The sequence below is a fragment of the Triticum dicoccoides genome, chromosome 1B, assembly GCF_002162155.2.
Source record: "Triticum dicoccoides isolate Atlit2015 ecotype Zavitan chromosome 1B, WEW_v2.0, whole genome shotgun sequence".
Classification (NCBI taxonomy): Eukaryota; Viridiplantae; Streptophyta; class Magnoliopsida; order Poales; family Poaceae; genus Triticum; species Triticum dicoccoides.
In genome coordinates this window covers 929,203-947,929 of record NC_041381.1, presented here as the reverse complement: position 1 = coordinate 947,929, position 18,727 = coordinate 929,203, and positions in this window count along the sequence as shown.

Sequence of the window (18,727 nt, the reverse complement as noted above, 5' to 3'; positions counted from 1 at the left end):
TTCATACCGCGAAATTTAATCTCAGGGCCCCAATCCAGCCATCGATATGATCGTGCATAGCCGATTAGCGAATGCACATCGCTAGGATTTCGGTCTGCTTCACAATATTCGAATCGAGAACTTAAACATGGTTGCAAGAAGACAACTGCGGGAGGTGCGGCAACCTCCACGATGATGCGCATTTAGGCAGTAGGCGAGGGTTACTGTTTTCGTTCAAAAAAATTGTGTGTTAGAGTATACACACTACAAGATTATAATAATTGTTCTCACAAAATCTTCTTCGAAAATACTACTATATTAGATAATTATTATTTTAATGTTCATCTTTTGTGTACATCAGTTTATTAATTTGTACCGAATTTTTTTAGTTATTCATATTTTCTGAAATTTCTGGTGACGGACATGTATTCATTTAGCACTTTTTTTGCGGGAAGTATTCATTTAGCACTTAGTTGGTCGTACCATGCATGAATCTGAAGTCAAAGAAACAAAGAGTCCAGATTACTAGGCTGTAGCCTAGTGGCAAGAGAGCGCAGTGGCGTCTCCAGCAACCAGGGTTTAAGCCACGTCGGGGACGAATTTCTGGTTTCTCACAAGGGATGCTTCTCCTATATCAATAAACCATGGGTGCTAGTGCCCATGAGTTTCATCTTTTTTTTTAGATTACAATTTCATCTCCCCTCTACGGATCCATGGCAGTAATTCACCGTCATGCACAAAGTTGGTGAAGCGCGGCGAACAAACCGTTGGAATGCTACAGTTGGACGGTATTCCGTTGTAGTAATATTGTATCATTGCACAAGCCTGCATTCAGGTTGCCTCAAGAGAGCTACAGGGCTTTAGCGCATGCCATTCACATCGGAATCCGCCAAAGCACTCCTGCAGGTTGTAGAACACCAAGATGGCCACTCCGTTCAAGATATAAGATAAGCAAGGGTTGGTTAGTCGGTTAATATATTAGTGAGTAATTTGGAGTTACCGACCAATGATGCTGGGACTGCCATCCATTACAGGTTGAAGACATACTGTAGTAATACCGATCGTTCCATTTTTTTAACACAAGGAAGGCGCCATCCAGAGCCACAATTTCATTCAACTCATAGACAATGTACAGCATGAATTACATAGCCCTGAACTTGAAAATTGAGAAGGGACTGCAAAAAAGGGCAAGGTACATTGGCATGAGAAGAGCGTGAACAACTAAAGACAGCTTCTACTCTCGAGTTGAGAACCTGATGAGCACAATTGTGAGCAATTCCATTGGTATTCCTAGAGATGTGATAAACAGCATTTAGAGAATGGGAGATTTGAAAGAACTCGCTAATTGGTTGTCTGCACCTCCAGCTGATGTTGGTGTTATTGATATCTCTTGAATCAGCCATCTTTGCTAATGAAAGATTGTCAGTGAGAAAAGAACCTTGCTGAAGTTGAAGCCTGCAAGAGATTTTAGCAGCAAATAGAAGTGCATAAACTTCAGCAATAAGAGGTGAACAAACATCATGAGTAGAGGCTTGAATCATTATTCTTGAATCAGAACCCTCTTTGGGGAAGAGGATGTGAACACCAATACCAGTAGCCGGATTACCACCATACCCAGGCACATTCTTCTTATGCCAAGAAGCATCTGAATATATTTTGGTACCTGAAATAGCCAAGTCATATTTGAGGGTGGAGCCTTGATGTACTTGTTCTTGCCCTTGAGAGAGTATGGTTGTAGATTGCTTCTCCTTCGAAGAAGGCAGCTCCCTATTTAGGTGTTCTTGGGGATCTTGCATATCTTGGACAGAGGCGATGGCTGGAGCAGCTTGGTGAACCTGATGGGGATGTGATTCTTTCCTACAAAAAAGAACATCGTTTCTTGCTTTCCACAAACACCACAAGAAGGTAAATATATTAGGAATAGATGCTTGTGGATGGTTCATGTTAATTAGAACCTGAATAATATCAAGAACAAAATTATGATTGAGAGCAAGAATATCAGATCTAATATACCAGGGGTGCCCGAACCAAGAGGCTCTAGCAAAGTTGCAAAGAAAGAAAAGATGCATTTCATCTTCATCTGAATCACATCTAGAGCATGTAGAAGAAATATGAGAAGAAAACCTGCCAGCTCTAAGACCAGTGGGGAGAGCATGCCTAAGTAAGCGCCACACAAAAGTTTTAACCCTTGGAGCCATGAATTTGTGCTTCCAGACCTGCTGCAAAATATCTTTGGTTGATTGGTTCACCTGTCTTGGTTGATTTGCCTGCAAATTATGAATTTGTTGTAAAAAAAAGGAAGAAGAAAAAAACACTTGTGAACAAGGACGCATACAATTCTTGATCTTGTTCACCTTTTTTTTGCAGGGCTTGCTCGACTGTACTCAATTCACCTTTGTCTATGGATCGTCAAATTTCATGACAAATACCATGTGTAAATTAATAAACATGTTTGGTTATCTTTAAAAAATTAAACTTATACCATTGGATTTTTCTTAGATCTTACCCTTCACATTTTATGTGATTATATTTGTCTTCATTATTAATTAAGAACTCTATATAAACATTTATGATAGAAGTTTACAATTAGAAAATGTGTGCCTTACATTTCTAAAAGAGGGACTATGCAATAACTTCCTCTTATCATACTAAGCTTATAAGTTGTACATAAACTACAAGGTCAATGTCATAAAGAGTAAGCTATGATCGACATGATCTTTGCCTGTTGTGCCATAGATAGACAAGTAAAATAGACATAAGAACATGGGCATGAACTGAAAAAAGAAATTATGATCAAAGTGGAAGTGCATTCAAGTGTAAGTATTTATCTTTATAAAGTTTTTATTGAAAATTATGAATCTGAAATTTTTTATGAAGTGTTAAAAGAAGAATTTAACAAAATATTTGGTGTGAGTTCCTTGAATTATAAGCATGATTGCAATGTTGTTAGTATGCTTTCCATGAATGTTATTAAAGCTAATGATCGTTGCACTAGTCATGATAAAATTTCTGAAGAAAAAGTTTCTTATAAGTATGTCAATTTTTGTGGAGAACATAGACCTTGTGAAATAGTGCAATTTATTGATGATAAATTTTGTTGGAAGCATAGACATGAAAAACTAAATGGTGGCTTTAAATATTAGATGATTATGTTAAATAATTATGTTCTCTTCATCCCATTACTTGTGAACTTTGCAATCAAGTAGGTCATCTTTTTAAATGCATGCATTTTCAAGATCGAATCATAGCTAAATATTGCGATGATATGATCACCCTTGAACTTCATAATGAACTTACTCTATTTTTGAGGTGTGAAGAATTGAGGCATAAAAATAATTGGTTTGAAGTACTCTTTCTCAGAGAGACAACTGAAATTCATATAAGAGAAATCTATATGTTTTGTATGGTAAATTGCAATGAGAATGCTTATATAGACAATTATAGGAAAATGGGACTCCAACGAAATATAAAAGGAGTGTTTTTACTACTAATGAAAGGGAAAAGATTTCCTAATTTTCTCCTATTGTTTCTCATTATGAACTAGGTGATGAGGAGGAGCTTCCTTTCCAACCAATCTCTTCAAGAAAAAGCTTAGAAAAATTACTTGAACCCACACTTAATGTGGTGAAGGAAAAAAAATGAAGGATAAGTAAAGATCAAAAAATTATATCTCCCAAATAATGTTGCCCATATGGTTGTGTCTTATGGGACTAAATCATGAATTGTGAAAGATGATACACTTGATGAAAATATTGCTTCTTATTGTGACACTATGTCTGTAGGCACTATTGATGATGGTTTTGTTATGCCTACTACATACCATGATGATTATGGTTGTGGAGATAATTTTGATACTTACTATGACATTGAAAATCTTTTTGGCACCAACTTGAAAAAAAATGATAATAGTGATTGTTATACTATCGGTGATATTCATGCTATCACTACTAGGAAAACCCTTACCAGTAGCGATGGGTTTCTTGCTATAAGTAGTGCGGGCAGGCGCGCTACTGCTACGGCGCTACAACTATTTTTTAGCAGTAGCTCTCGGTCGGCCCAGCGCTACTGGTATCTAAAGCTAGCTGTAGCGCACTTTCATCCAGCGCTACTGATAATTATCTACAGCGCGTGGAACTAGCCAGCGCTAATGTTACTTGAGTGCTACTGGTAATCTTTACCCCCACGCCACTGCTAACTTTTGTATTTTTTTGCGTTTTGGCTCTGTAGACAATTAAACAGATCCACCGTTTATACAATAACATGCATATTCATTGAAAAGAAAGTGAGTCATCGATGAGCCAAAGTTATTAGAAGTCTCGACATGTCTCAAATATCTCATCATGATCAATCATGGTCGAATACATGTCTCGAAATAGCGTTACAAGTCATTACAAGTTCTCAATACATGCAACTACATGGTCACATACTCATGTTCCATCATCAATGTAGACTATGATATGACCGCATAGAAGATAAGAGCGATCACGATGATCAAAAGCGGTATTATGTAGTAGTTTTTGCAGCGGCGCTGGTTCCGAATCCCCTGTTGTGCAATGAATCTCAAGGAACTAGCTTCGGCTTCCTCTCTGCTATCAAACCCTTTCTGGCTTCCGTCGGAGAAGCCAGAGACTTGGGCCTGACACTCTGGCCACTCATCATAGACACCCGAAACATGCCCTACATACACGACATACCACTTCCTCGCCATCGTTGATCTATATACCTGTCAGAGATGCACATATATATACCATGAAGCGAATTCAACAAAACAGTTATGAAATAGAAGCAACATATATAGTAAAGATAGTTAACAAATTTTATCATACCGAAAGTAGTTAACTAGAGCGCGGCACCATACATCTAATAGTTTCGTCGTACTGAGAGATTCTAAGTTTCGTCGTACAGAAAGTAACAAGTAACTAAACAGACACATTGTTTTTAAGCAGTGCACTCTTCCCATCTGTCCATATCCGGAAGGGTGCACCCAAGCTTAGTGAAAGCGTCATGTCTTGACGTTGTAGGGCAATGCGGGTTCGGACGTCAGCTCGCGATATTGGGCCGGCGTAGAACATCCCATTCTCTTCGAGGACAGCTTTGATGATGATGGACGCAATTTCCCGTTGGATCCGGTAGAAATCATTTCGGAGTCAATTATCCGGCACGACTCCAAAGGCTTCGGCCCATCTCTAGATATGGGTATCGGATGAAGATTTCATGCAAAGTGATTGCACATCCATTCTGTACTCCATCATTAGATGGATGGCATAGAATCCATCATTCTCACTTCTTGCCGGTTGCTGGATGCAATAGAAGTCAGTCTTGTGGTTGAAACAAAGACGACCTTATTTGTTTTTTTGTGTTGGATGTAGCCACCCCGCATGCTGAAGCCCAGCATAGCTCTGTCCAGAACATACTTTATGTGTGTGTAATCTTTCGTCTGTATGTTCTTCGACGGGTCCAAATAAAGAGTGCGGGAGTAACGCGGGTAAAGAACAATGAGAACGGCAAGACACCCCCCGCAGCGCAAAATACACGATCAAGTTTAGCCTCCATGCATGCAAAGTAACTATTGAAATGCACGAAAGGATGTATGTGTTATAGTGCTATCTGCGGATGACTTACCTCGGATGATAAGGTAGGAGAATCGTTTCCTTGTCCTTATTGCTGACCAAGAATTCTTCGATGTACCGACTCACATATTGACGGTTGGCGTCGTTGATTGACAAGAAGCCCTCATGCATGTAGTATGGGTCCGCGACAGCAAGACCGGTGACTTGCTCTCTCCTGACGATGTAGTTCATGTGCAGCGCATACAGGCGGACAAACATAAAATCGAATGTCCTCATTTGAAACATCTGGAAGATGTAATCAAACCTCAGGAAGAAGAGGTTCGCGGGGCATGTGTGGACATACATCTTGCAACTGCTCGGCACATGAACCGTATAAAGTGGGTATCCTGGATACTCTGAGGCGAGGAGGCTTCTCTCTGTCGAAAGCACATGGTCATGGAGTCTCCTGAGATCCCCTTCTATGGCAGCTAGTGCATTCGCCGGTACCATTGGCTCTCCCGCGACATGGATTAATGGCGCATGTTTCATTGGCACATGGTCAATCTTGGTCGAAGGCGGCTGGCTGCTAGAACCAACATTGCCAGCTTTATTGGATTTTCTCGTCGCCGGTCTCTTCCTCTGCTTCTTCTTGGTGGGCTGAGGTGCTGGTGGGTCTGTCAGACCCTTCCTGAGCCCCACCCCGAGTGTTGCCGGGCTCAGCATTGGACGACTCTGGCTAAGTAGTTGAGCTTGGGTGGAGCCGGCATCTGGAGGCGTGTCCTGCGAGGATTGCATGAACAATGACTTCTTGCACTCCCGAGGACGTTCTGGCTCTGGTACATGCATCTCATATTCATATGGTTGACTCATTGTTACTTCGTTGTCAAAGGCAGTATTGAAATACTGGTTAGGGTCATCGTCGGCCTCCTCCATGTCATGACCATTTTACCTAAGTTAGCTCTAAAATGACTCATTTTACGTTAGTTAGCTTATAAGTGATCCAATTTATCCAAGTTAGCTCTAAAATGACCCATTTTACGTAGATTAGCTCCTAAATGATCCATTTTACCTACGTTAGCTTTAAAATGACCCATTTCACCTAGGTTAGCTCCAAAATGACCCATTTCACCTAGGTTAGCTCCAAAATGACCCATTTCACCTAGATTTGCTCCTAAACGATCCTTTTCACCTAAGTTGGCTAAAAACGATCCATTTCACCTAAATTAGCTCTTAAATGATCCGTTTCACCAAAGTTAGCTCAAAAACGATCCATTTCACCTTAGTTAGCTCAAAAACATGGCATTTCACCTTAGTTAGTTTATAAACGACCCATTTCAACTAAGTTAGCTCATAAAAGCTCATAAATGATCCATTTCACCTAAGTTAGCTCAAAAACGATCCATTTCACCTTAGTTAGCTCAAAAACGTGGCATTTCACCTTAGTTAGCTCACAAACGACCCATTTCAACTAAGTTAGCTCATAAAAGCTCATAAATGATCCATTTCACCTAAGTTAGCTCAAAAACGATCCATTTCACCTTACTTAGCTAAAAAAGGATGCCCTTCACCTTAGTTAGCTCATAAACAACCCATTTCAACTAAGTTAGCTCATAAATGATCCATTTCAACTAAGTTAGCTCATAAACAACCCATTTCAACTTAGTTAGCTCATATATGATCCATTTCACCTAAGTTAGCTCATAAATGACATATACTTCTTGTTCTAGTCTTCTTCTTGTTCTAGTCACCTATTTCTAACTTTCTTCTTTACCATTTTGCAGATTTCATTCACTTCATGGAAGCTAGCTTGGTATGATGGAGTGCTTGCTTTTCCTTTGATAAACTTTGCATTGTATCTAGCTTGCTATGATGGAACTTGCTATCTTGATGAAACTTTGCATTGTAATATGTATATGGATGGAACAATGTGTATGGATGGAACTTGCTTATGTATGAACAATGTGTATGGATGAAACTGATGTGATATGTGATATGAAACTTATGTGCTGGATATGTGATATGGAAATATATCTATATATGTCATATATATTTGTTGTGAAAATTGTTGGATTAAAAAAACAGAAAAAAAGAGACAATATGCAGGCTCTTTGCCGTCTGCCACCGACAGCAAAGAGCTCTTTGCCATCAGCAGCGGACAATAAAGAGGCCACGTGGCAGGCAACTGTGCTTCCTGGGAGGCTGACCAATTTGGTCAGTTTGCCTACAGTGGCTGACGGCAAAGGCTTTGCCATCTGCAGCGGACGGCAAAGAGAAAAAAACTTTTCCTACAACGGCGGACGGCAAAGGCCTGCCGTGTAGTGACGTCGGCTGACATCATTCGGCGGACGGCAAAGGCCTGCCGTTAACCACCTAACGGAGTAACAGCGCATTTATTGCCATCTGCATTCTTTGCCGTCTGCTGCTGATGGCAAAGGCCCCTTTGCCGTCGGCCGCCCAAAGCAGACGACAACGTAGCTCTTAGCCGTCCCCTACTTTGTCGTCCCCTTTTGACGTCCGCCATCCATGCCTTTGCCGTCCATCATGGCGGATGGCAAAGTAGCTGATTCCTATAGTGGGAGGCCTTAATATCCCTTAGTTTCCGTAAGGACCCTGCTGAACAAGGGAGGGTAGGACAAAAGATGTCATGCAAGTTCTTTTCCATAAGCACGTATGACTATTTACGGAATACATGCCTACGTTACATTGATGAATTGGAGCTAGTTCTATATCACCCTATGTTATAACTATTGCATGAGGAGTCGCATCCGGCATAGTTATCTATCACTGATCCATTTCCTACAAGCTTTTCACATATTGTTCTTCGCTTATTTACTTTTCCGTTGCTACTGTTACAACTACTACAAAAACCCAAAAACATTTATCGTTACTTTTGCTACCGTTACCTTTATTATCATACCACTTTTGCTACTAAACACTTTGCTGCAGATACTAAGTTATCCAGGTGTGGTTGAATTGACAACTCAACTGCTAATACTCAAGAATATTCTTTGGCTCCCCTTTTGTCCAATTAATAAATTTGGGTTGAATACTCTACCCTCGAAGGCTGTTGCGATCCCCTATACTTGTGGGTTATCAATCGTCACTCGCCGGAGGAGGAGGAGGTGGAGGAGGCGGAGTTCCCTGACTCACCGGAGAAGGAGGAGGAGGCAGAGGCGTCCAGTTCAGAAGGTTGATGAACTCCTTCCACCATAGGCATGGAGTCTTCAGAGCAGAACCCAGCCGAGTCTCCCCTTCACCGGTAGGGTGGTCAAGCTGGAGGTCCTCAAATCCTTCCGTTATTTCGTCCATCATCACCCTAGCATATCCTTCTGGAATCGGACGACAGTGAAAAGTTGCACCGGGTTCAAAAGGTCGAACAGAGCCGACAGCCGCCTTGACTTTTAAGTTCTGCCATTGCATCATAAGGTGGCAATTTTGAGACTCCGTGATAGCATCCACGGGGTAGCTAGCAGGAGCCGTCAAGACATGCTCCGGCTGAAGCAGCTCGGTAAGCCATGCTGCTTCTCCGCTGAGATGGCGGGGTAGCTTCGGGGGAAGCTTCGGCAGTTCGTTTGCTGCAATTTGCTTCTCGTTCCTCTATCACTTGTACCCTTGCGTGCAGCGCCTGCAGTTCGGTTGGCTACACTTTCTTCCTCCTCTCCTGGCATTTTTAACCGCCTGCGTCTGGAAACCCAACCTTCCACGGAATGGAGCCTGGCGTGCCTCGTGTCCGTCCAGGGTGCTCAGGATTCCCGAGGGCCATTGTGAGCTCGTCGTTCTCTCTGTCTGGAACGAACGTCCCTTCCTGCACTGCATCGATATAGTGCCGAAGCCTCTTGACTAGTATTTTTCATTTGATCGTCCGTCCAAAGGCACATCCCAGATACAGGGTCCAAGGTTCCGCCAGCCCCGAAGAACCTAGTCCGGCAACGGTCTGGCCAGTTCATTGTCTCTGATTCGATCCCTTTATCAAGTAGATCATTCTCAGCCTTGGTCCACTTAGGCCGAGCTTTGAGGTAGCCACCTGACCCCGTGTGATGGCGAAGATTCTTCTTCACAGCATTTTGCTTGTTTGTCGCCGACATCTTCTTAATCTTTTCCGATGTCTTGTGGGCCTCAAATGCGGGCCAGTGATCTCTGATCTTCTCATATTTGCCGACGAATTATGGTGTCTCTTCTTTGTCGACTATCCTTTTCAGCTCATTCTTCCACCTCCTGAATTGGCCTGCCATCTTCTTAAGAGCATGAGACTTGATTAATTGCTTTTTAACTGGCTTCTCCGGATCCTCCTCTGGCGGTAGGGTAAAATTTGCCTTCAGCTCAGTCCAAAGATCATCTTTCTGCATATCATTGACATAAGACACCTCAGGGTCTTCGATCTTAGGCTTATACCATTGGTGGATGCTGATCGGGATCTTGTCCCTAACAAGAGCCCCGCACTGAGCAGCAAATGCATCCTTTGTCCGAATGGGTTCAATCGGTTCACCGTCGCGCGCGATTGCTGTGATCTCAAACCTTTCATCCGAGCGCAACTTTTCCTTCGGGCCTTGTCTCTTTACCGAAGTTGTGCTTGATCCGGAGGGCTAGAAAAAAGAAGAAAGACGAGAGTTAATTAATATGTGTACATATACCAAAACAATGAATGCATCAATTAATTAGCTAGTCGCACATGCTTAACTAATATATATACCTGGCCCGACTCGGTTCGGTCAACGGAGCCGTCATCACGGTCTCCCTCTTGCACCGTCATTGGGTCACCGGAGCCATCATAATCATGTCTTTCCTCCTCCATTCTTCAATCACCGTACCCTGCTTCTTCACCCTCTTCTTCCAGACCATCATCGTCAAGATACGACAAGATATCACCTCCGGCTAAGATTATGCCCCCCAACACCTCTTCCGCTTCCTCGTCTTGTATGTGCTCCATTGTTTCTGCAAATATTACAACATGGCAATTATTACACAAACATGACAGCAGGTGGATATATTAGTGGCAAACGTAGACCGAGCTTATTCCGGCTTTGGGGTGGCCTCAGCAACGCTTCAAGGGTACGGGCGCGGCGGGAGGGGTAGGAGATCGACATCGTTTTTTCTAGGGTTTGGGTGTCCTCGAGAGTTTTGGTCGAGCGAGAGGGGGTGGCCTCGAGAGAGTTTGTCGGGTAGGGGCGCGGTGGGAGGGGGTAGGAGACCGACATCGTTTTTTCTAGGGTTTGGGTGTCCTCGAGAGTTTTGGTATAATTTATCACAGTCAAGAGGGGGTAATATCGACAACAACGACATACATACACAGGAAAATAATGTTATCGGGGAGGGGGTATATCGACCCACCACCCCACGTGTTGAAGTTATCGAGAGGGGGTTATATCGACAACGACGACATGCGTACATGGGAAAATAATATTATCGGGGAGGGGGTATATCGACCCCCCCTCATGTTGAAGTTATCGGGAGGGGTATATCGACGATGACAAACCCGATAAAACATAAGAAAACAAAGTAGAAATAAAAAGAGGAGAAGATCGAAGAAAAAAAAGAAGAAAAAAAAGAGGTGAAGAAGAAAGGAATAGAGGAGAATAAGAAAAAATAGAATATTTTCTATTTTTTTCTTCTTCTCCTATATTCGTTTCTTCTTCTCCTCTTCTTTTTCTTCTTTTTTCCTCTTCTTATTTATTTCTCCTCTTCTTCCTCTCCTCTTCTTCTCCTTTCTTCCTCTTCTTATTTCCCTTTTTCCTCTCCTTCTTTTTCTTCTTCTTCCTTCTTTCTAGCTAGATATATAAAACTTTTATAAAATTGTAACTTTTGCATATATAAAACTTTTTTTTCTTCTTCCTTCTTCCTTCTCTTCCTTCATCCTAAATATATAAAACTTTTCTAAAAGTGAAACTAACCTAAAATTAATGTACTAAATCAGAGAACATTAATGTACTAAAATTAATGTATTTTTAAAACACCATGCATATTACAAATGAAAAAATACATACATACATACAAAAAACATGTAAAAAATACATACATACATATATGAACGTAAATAAGAAATACATATATCTAAAAAAATACATACATACATATATGAAAATCTAAAAACATCTAAAAACATGTAAAAAATAGCATATAACTAAAAAGCACAATGGCGGCGGCGGGGCCGGCAGGGGCGTGCGGTGCTCACGGAGGGCGGCGTCGGGGCGGGCAGGGGCGAGCGGCGGGCGGCGTCAGGGCGAGCAGGGGCGCGCGGCGGGCGGTGCCGGGGCGAGCAGGGGCGCGGGGAGTGGCGGCGACGTCGGGGCAGAGGGCAGTGGTGACGGTGGCGGTGATGGCGAGGTGTGGATCAGCCCGACGGCATCGGTGATGACGCAGTGGAGCAGCCTGATGGCATGGGGGCAGGGCTCGGCGGCGACAACGAGGTGGAGCAGCCTGGCGGCGTCGGGGCAGGGATTGGCGGCGACGGCGACGAGGAGCAGAGTGGGGGCGTCGAGGCGGAGAAGAAGTGATTTTTGCAGAAACTGCTAAGTGGTTTCTTATATACACGAAGTATTGGTCCCGGTTCGTGGCACCAACCAGGACCAAAGGCCAGTTTTCGGCAGCCCAAAGGGCGGGAAGCGGCGGCCTTTGGTCCCGGTTGATGGCACCAACCGGCACTGAAGGTGGGGCATTGGTCCCGGTTGGTGCCACGAACCGGTAGCAATGCCACCCTTTAGTCCCGGTTGTTGCCACCAACCGGGACCAAAGGCCCCTGTGCTGCCCGCATTGCAGCCAAAGTTTAGTCCCACCTCGCTAGTTGACATGGCTCGAGAGTGGTTTATAAGCGCTGCTATGCCCACCCTCTCGAGCTCCTCTCAACTACAGGCTTTCGGGCCTAATCTCACACTATGCTGCTGTGGGCCTATTGGGCCTTCTGCGGGCCTGAGTACTGGCCCAGGTTGGGTTTCTAGTCGTATTCAGGTCGTGGTGGCCCAATAGGTGGCAGTTTTTTTAGTTTTTTTCTAGTTTTTTTGTTTTGTTTTTTGCATTATTTATTTTCTTTTGTTTTTTGCTTTCTTTTTTAATTCTTTTGCTTTTAGGTCAGAAAAATTATAAACTTTCTTTTAGTGCCATTAGTTTTCAAATTTGAATAGTTAAAATTTGAATTCGTTGAAATTTGTGTGAATCACAAGTTTGTGATTAACTTTACTATAAAAATAGTTTTTTTTCATTTTTTGTTTTATTTTTTGCATTATTTTTTATTTTGTTTTTTGCTTTATTTTTTAATTCTTTTTGCTTTTAGGTCAGAAAAATTATAAACTTTCTGTTAGTGCCATTAGTTTTAGAAAAATTATAAACTTTCTGTTAGTGCCATTAGTTTTCAAATTTGAATAGTAAAAATTTGAATTCTTTGAAATTTGTGGGAATCACAAGTTTGTGATTAACTTTACTATAAAAATAGTTTTTTTTTCATTTTTTCATTTTGTTTTTTGCATTATTTATTTTCTTTTGTTTTTTGCTTTATTTTTTAATTGTTTTTGCTCTTAGGTCAGGAAAATTATAAACTTTCTGTTAGTGCCATTAGTTTTAGAAAAATTATAAACTTTCTGTTAGTGCCATTAGTTTTCAAATTTGAATAGTTAAAATTGGAATTTTTGAAATTTGTGTGAATCACAAGTTTGTGATTAACTTTTCTAAAAAAAATGAGCATAGATGCGCCTATAGAGAGAATTCAACCTAAATTCATAATAAATTTCTATGAATATCAGAGAAATTCAGTATGAATTTAGGTCAAATTCCCTGTATAAGGGCATCTATTTTCACTTTGAGAGGAGTTCAACAAGGCAGAGAGGGAGGGGCTTATAAACCGGTGTGAGCGCCCTTCGGTTGGCGAGGTGGGACTAAACTCTGACCGCAACGAGGACCAACCTTTAGTCCCGGTTTGTGGCCCAAACCGGGACTAATGGTCATGGGCCAGGAGCGAGGCGCAATGGTCCCTGTTCGTGCGTGGAACAGGGACCAAAAGGTCCAGATGAACTGGGACCAATGGCCCACGTGGCTGCCCCCTTGAGTGTTCTTTGTGAGAACATAGTTGACAAGGAGCGAACCGGGATTAATGGTATTACGAGGGCCGAACCATAAGACATTAAAGCATTTCAAATGAACTCTGAAAATGTTGAAAGTTGGCATGGTATCATAATTTCACCCACATAGCATGTGCATATACAAAATGAACAATGGTATCATACTCGTCTGTTACAGTGTTGGCAAGGTATCATCATATATAATAGTTGCGGGAGAAAGTCTTCACTTTTTCTTCGCTTGTGTCATTTGCTTATTGCGCCGTAACCATGGATAATCTTCATCGTTTATCAGAATGCTTGGGTCAGCCTTGACTTTGAAGGGAGGAATTTCATGAAACTTTTCATAATCTTCAGACATGTCTGTCTTGCCCTCCACTCCCACGATGTCCCTTTTTCCTGAAAGAACTATGTGGCGCTTTGGCTCATCGTATGATGTATTCGCTTCCTTATCTTTTATTTTTCTCGGTTTCATAGACATGTCCTTCACATAGATAACATGTGCCACATCATTGGCTAGGACGAACGGTTCGTCAGTGTACCCAAGATTTTTCAAATCCACTGTTGTCATTCCGTACCGTGGGTCTACTTGTACCCCGCCTCCTGACAGAATGACCCATTTGCACTTAAACAAAGGGACCTTAGAATCATGTCCGTAGTCAAGTTCCCATATGTCCACTATGTAACCATAATATGTGTCCTTTCCCCTCTCGGTTGCTGCATCAAAGCGGACACCGCTGTTTTGGTTGGTGCTCTCTTAATCTTGTTCAATCGTGTAAAATGTATTCCCATTTATATTGTATCATTTGTAAATCAATACAGTCAAAGATGGTCCCCTGGACAACAAGTACAACTCATCACAAACAGTCTTGCCACCTCTGAGACGTGTTTCCAACCAACTGCTGAAAGTCCTAATGTGTTCACATGTAATCCATTCGTCGCATTGCTCCGGGTGTTTGGAGGGCAGACTGTTCTTGTGTTCATCAACATACAGGGTCACCAAGGTAGAGTTCTTTAGAACTGTGTAGTGTGCTTGAGACCAAGAATATCCGTCCCTGCATATTATTGAGTCCCCTCCAAGCGTGCCTTTTCCAGTCAGTCTCGCCTCATACCGCGATTTAGGGAGACCTATCTTCTTAAGGCCAGGAATGAAGTCACCACAAAACCCAATGGCATCCTCGTTTTGATGGCCCATGGAGATGCTTCCTTCTGTCCTAGCGCGGTTACGGACATATTTCTTTAGGACTCCCATGAACCTCTCAAAGGGAAGATATTGTGTAGAAATACGGGCCCCAGAATGACAATCTCGTCGAATAGATGAACTAGGATGCGCGTCATGATATTGAAGAAGGATGGTGGGAACACCAGCTCCAAACTGACAAGACATTGCGCCACATCACTCCTTAGCCTTGGTACGATTTCTGGATCGATAACCTTCTGAGATACTGCATTGAGGAATGCACATAGCTTCACAATGGCTAATCGGACGTTTTCCGGTAGAAGCCCCCTCAATGCAACCGGAAGCAGTTGCGTCATAATCACGTGGCAGTCATGAGAATTTAGGTTCTGGAACTTTTTCTCTGGCATATTTATTATTCTCTTTATATTCAACGAGAAGCCAGTCGGGACCTTCATACTGAGTAGGCATTCAAAGAAGATTTATTTATCTTTTTTCGTGAGAGCGTAGCTGGCAGGACCTTCATACTGCTTCGGAGGCATGCCGTCTTTTTCGTGCAAGCGTTGCAGGTCCTCCCGTTCCTCAGGTGTATCTTTTGTCTTCCCATACACGCCCAAGAAGCCTAGCAGGTTTACGCAAAGGTTCTTCGTCACGTGCATCACGTCGATTGAAGAGCGAACCTCTAGGTCTTTCCAGTAGGGTAGGTCCCAAAATATAGATTTCTTCTTCCACATGGGTGTGTGTCCCTCAGCGTCATTCGGAACAGCTAGTCCGCCGGGACCCTTTCCAAAGATTACGTGTAAATCATTGACCATAGCAAGTACGTGATCACCGGTACGCATGGCGGGCTTCTTCCGGTGATCTGCCTCGCCTTTGAAATGCTTGCCTTTCTTTCGACATTGATGGTTGGTCGAAAGAAATCGACGATGGCCCAGGTACACATTCTTCCTACATTTGTCCAGGTATATACTTTCAGTGTCATCTAAACAGTGCGTGCATGCGTGGTATCCCTTGTTTGTCTGTCCTGAAAGATTACTAAGAGCGGGCCAATCGTTGATGGTTACAAACAGCAATGCGTGCAGGTTAAATTCCTCCTATTTGTGCTCATCCCACGTACGTACACCGTTTCCATTTCACAGCTGTAAAATTTCTTCAACTAATGGTCTTAGGTACACATCAATGTCGTTGCCGGGTTGCTTAGGACCTTGGATGAGAACTGGCATCATAATGAAGTTCCTCTTCATGCACATCCAAGGAGGAAGGTTGTACATACATAGAGTCACGGGCCAGGTGCTGTGATTGCTGCTCTGCTCCTCGAAAGGATTAATGCCATCCGCGCTTAAACCAAACCTGTAAACTCAGTCTAGTACTTTGTATCGATTTTTCTCCACCACGACCCGTCAGCGGGTGCTCTCAACTTCCCGTATTTCTTACGGTCCTCACTGTGCCATCGCATCAACTTGGCATGCTCTTCGTTTCTGAACAAACATTTGAACCATGTTATTATAGGAGCATACCACATCACCTTCGTAGGAACCCTCTTCCTGGGGGGCTCGCCGTCAACATCACCAGGGTCATCTTGTCTGATCTTATACCGCAATGCACCGCATACCGGGCATGCGTTCAGATCCTTGTATGCACCGTGGTAGAGGATGCAGTCATTAGGGCATGCATGTATCTTCTGCACCTCCAATCCTAGAGGGCATACGACCTTCTTTGCTGTGTATGTACTGTCGGGCAATTCATTATCCTTTGGAAGCTTATTCTTTAATATTTTCAGTAGCTTCTCAAATCCTTTGTCAGGCACAGCATTCTCCGCCTTCCACTGCAGCAATTCCAGTACGTTACCGAGCTTTGTGTTGCCATCTTCGCAATTGGGGTACAACCCTTTTTTGTGATCCTCTAGCATGCGATCGAACTTCAGCTTCTCCTTTTGACTTTCGCATTGCGTCCTTGCATCGACAATGACCCGGCGGAGATCATCATCATCGGGCACATCATCTGGTTCCTCTTCATCTTCAGCAGCTTCCCCCGTTGCAGCATCATTGGGCACATCATCTGGTTCCTCTTGATCTTCAGCAGCTTCCCCCGTTGCAGCATCACCGTATTCAGGGGGCACATAGTTGTCATCGTCCTCTTCTTCTTCGCCGTCTTCCATCATAACCCCTATTTCTCCGTGCCTCATCCAAACATTATAGTGTGGCATGAAACCATTGTAAAGCAGGTGGGTGTGAAGGATTTTTCAGTCAGAGTAAGACTTCGTATTCCCACATTTAGGGCATGGACAACACATAAAACCATTCTGCTTGTTTGCCTCAGCCACTTCGAGAAAATCAAAGTACATACATAGCTCATCATCACATTAAAACCAAAGTACATACATAGCTCTCATCTAACAACATAAAGCTCTCCAGAGCATCTAAATTAATTAAACCATACATTGAAACTAAGTAAAACATTTCAATGCGAAAACAAATGCGATCATAATCGCGATCAAGGTAACAACTGATCCAACTGCATAATGATACCAAGCCTCGGTATGAATGGCATATTTTCTAATCTTTCTAATCTTCAAGAGCATTGCATCCATCTTGATCTTGTGATCATCGATGACATCCGCAACATGCAACTCCAATATCATCTTGTCCTCCTCAATTTTTCTTTGTTTTTCCTTCAAGAAATTGTTTTCTTCTTCAACTAAATTTAACCTCTCGACAATAGGGTCGGTTAGAATTTCCGGTTCAACAACCTGCTAGATAAATAAAATCTATGTCACGTTGGTCGGCATAATTGTCATAAACAATAAATGAACCAATAGTTATGAAAAGATAATATATACCACATCCGAATCATAGACAGGACAAGGGACGACGGGGGCGGATACCAAAACCATCGCACTATATAATAACAAGCAATAAAATAGTAAAAAAATTAGACAAGTATCTATCTACAGTAAGAATTTTTTCCTTTCAGAAAGAAGTTAAGAACAAGAGGCTCACCATGGTGGTGGCGGCGACGAGATCGGCGCAGGCGATCGACGACAGTGAAGACGGGGACGGGGCGTGACGGGCCGCTAATATAAACCTAGACAAATCTCGGGAAGAATAGAGTTCGGAGGTCGTGCTTCGAGAGGAGAAAGCTTAACTAGTGTGGCTAGGGCATTTCATCGAACACCTCATGTGCATAGGAGGTGAGCTAGAGCACCACAAAGCCCTCCCCTCCCCGGCCAGAGAAAAACAGAGCGGTGGAGTGCTCTGCTCACGGGCGAGGGGTATATATAGGCACCTCAATGGTCCCAGTTCGTGGCACGAACTGGGACTAAAGGGCAGCCTATTGTCCCGGTTCAAGCCACCAACCGGGACCAATTGTGATGGGCCAGGAGCCAGGCCCATTGGTCCCAGTTCGTCCCACCAACCGGGACCAAAAGGTCCAGACGAACCGGGACCAATGGCCCACATGTTCCGGCCGGCCCCCTGGGCTCACGAACAGGGACCAATGCCCCCATGGGTCCCGGTTCTGAACTGAACCGGGACTAATGGGTTGACCCGGCCTGATCCAAAGCCCTCTTTTCTACTAGTGGTAACCCCTCCTTCAATAGCTTCCATGAACATATCTTTACTTTTTGCGGCACGTCAATTTTCCAGAACATACGCCACACCGGGCGATCCCCATCTGGTCACATACTAGTTGCCTCTCCACCCTGATTTTGTAGATGTTCCAACACAGCAAGATGGTAGGCGCTTCTAACTGTAAATCGTCCATCCTTCTCACAATGCCAAGCTAGAAAATCCTCATCAAATCTACGTGAAACTTTTATTTTGAGAATTTCCTATACATCAGGCCTTATCATATATTCATTCAAACGTGATTCATTCCATGAACCATCCGGCAGAAGGAACTGGTCCACCCTGTTGAATCTGCAATTTCCATGATCCCCGAGTAGCTTGCGAGTCCCACCACGTGGAATCCACGGTGTGCGA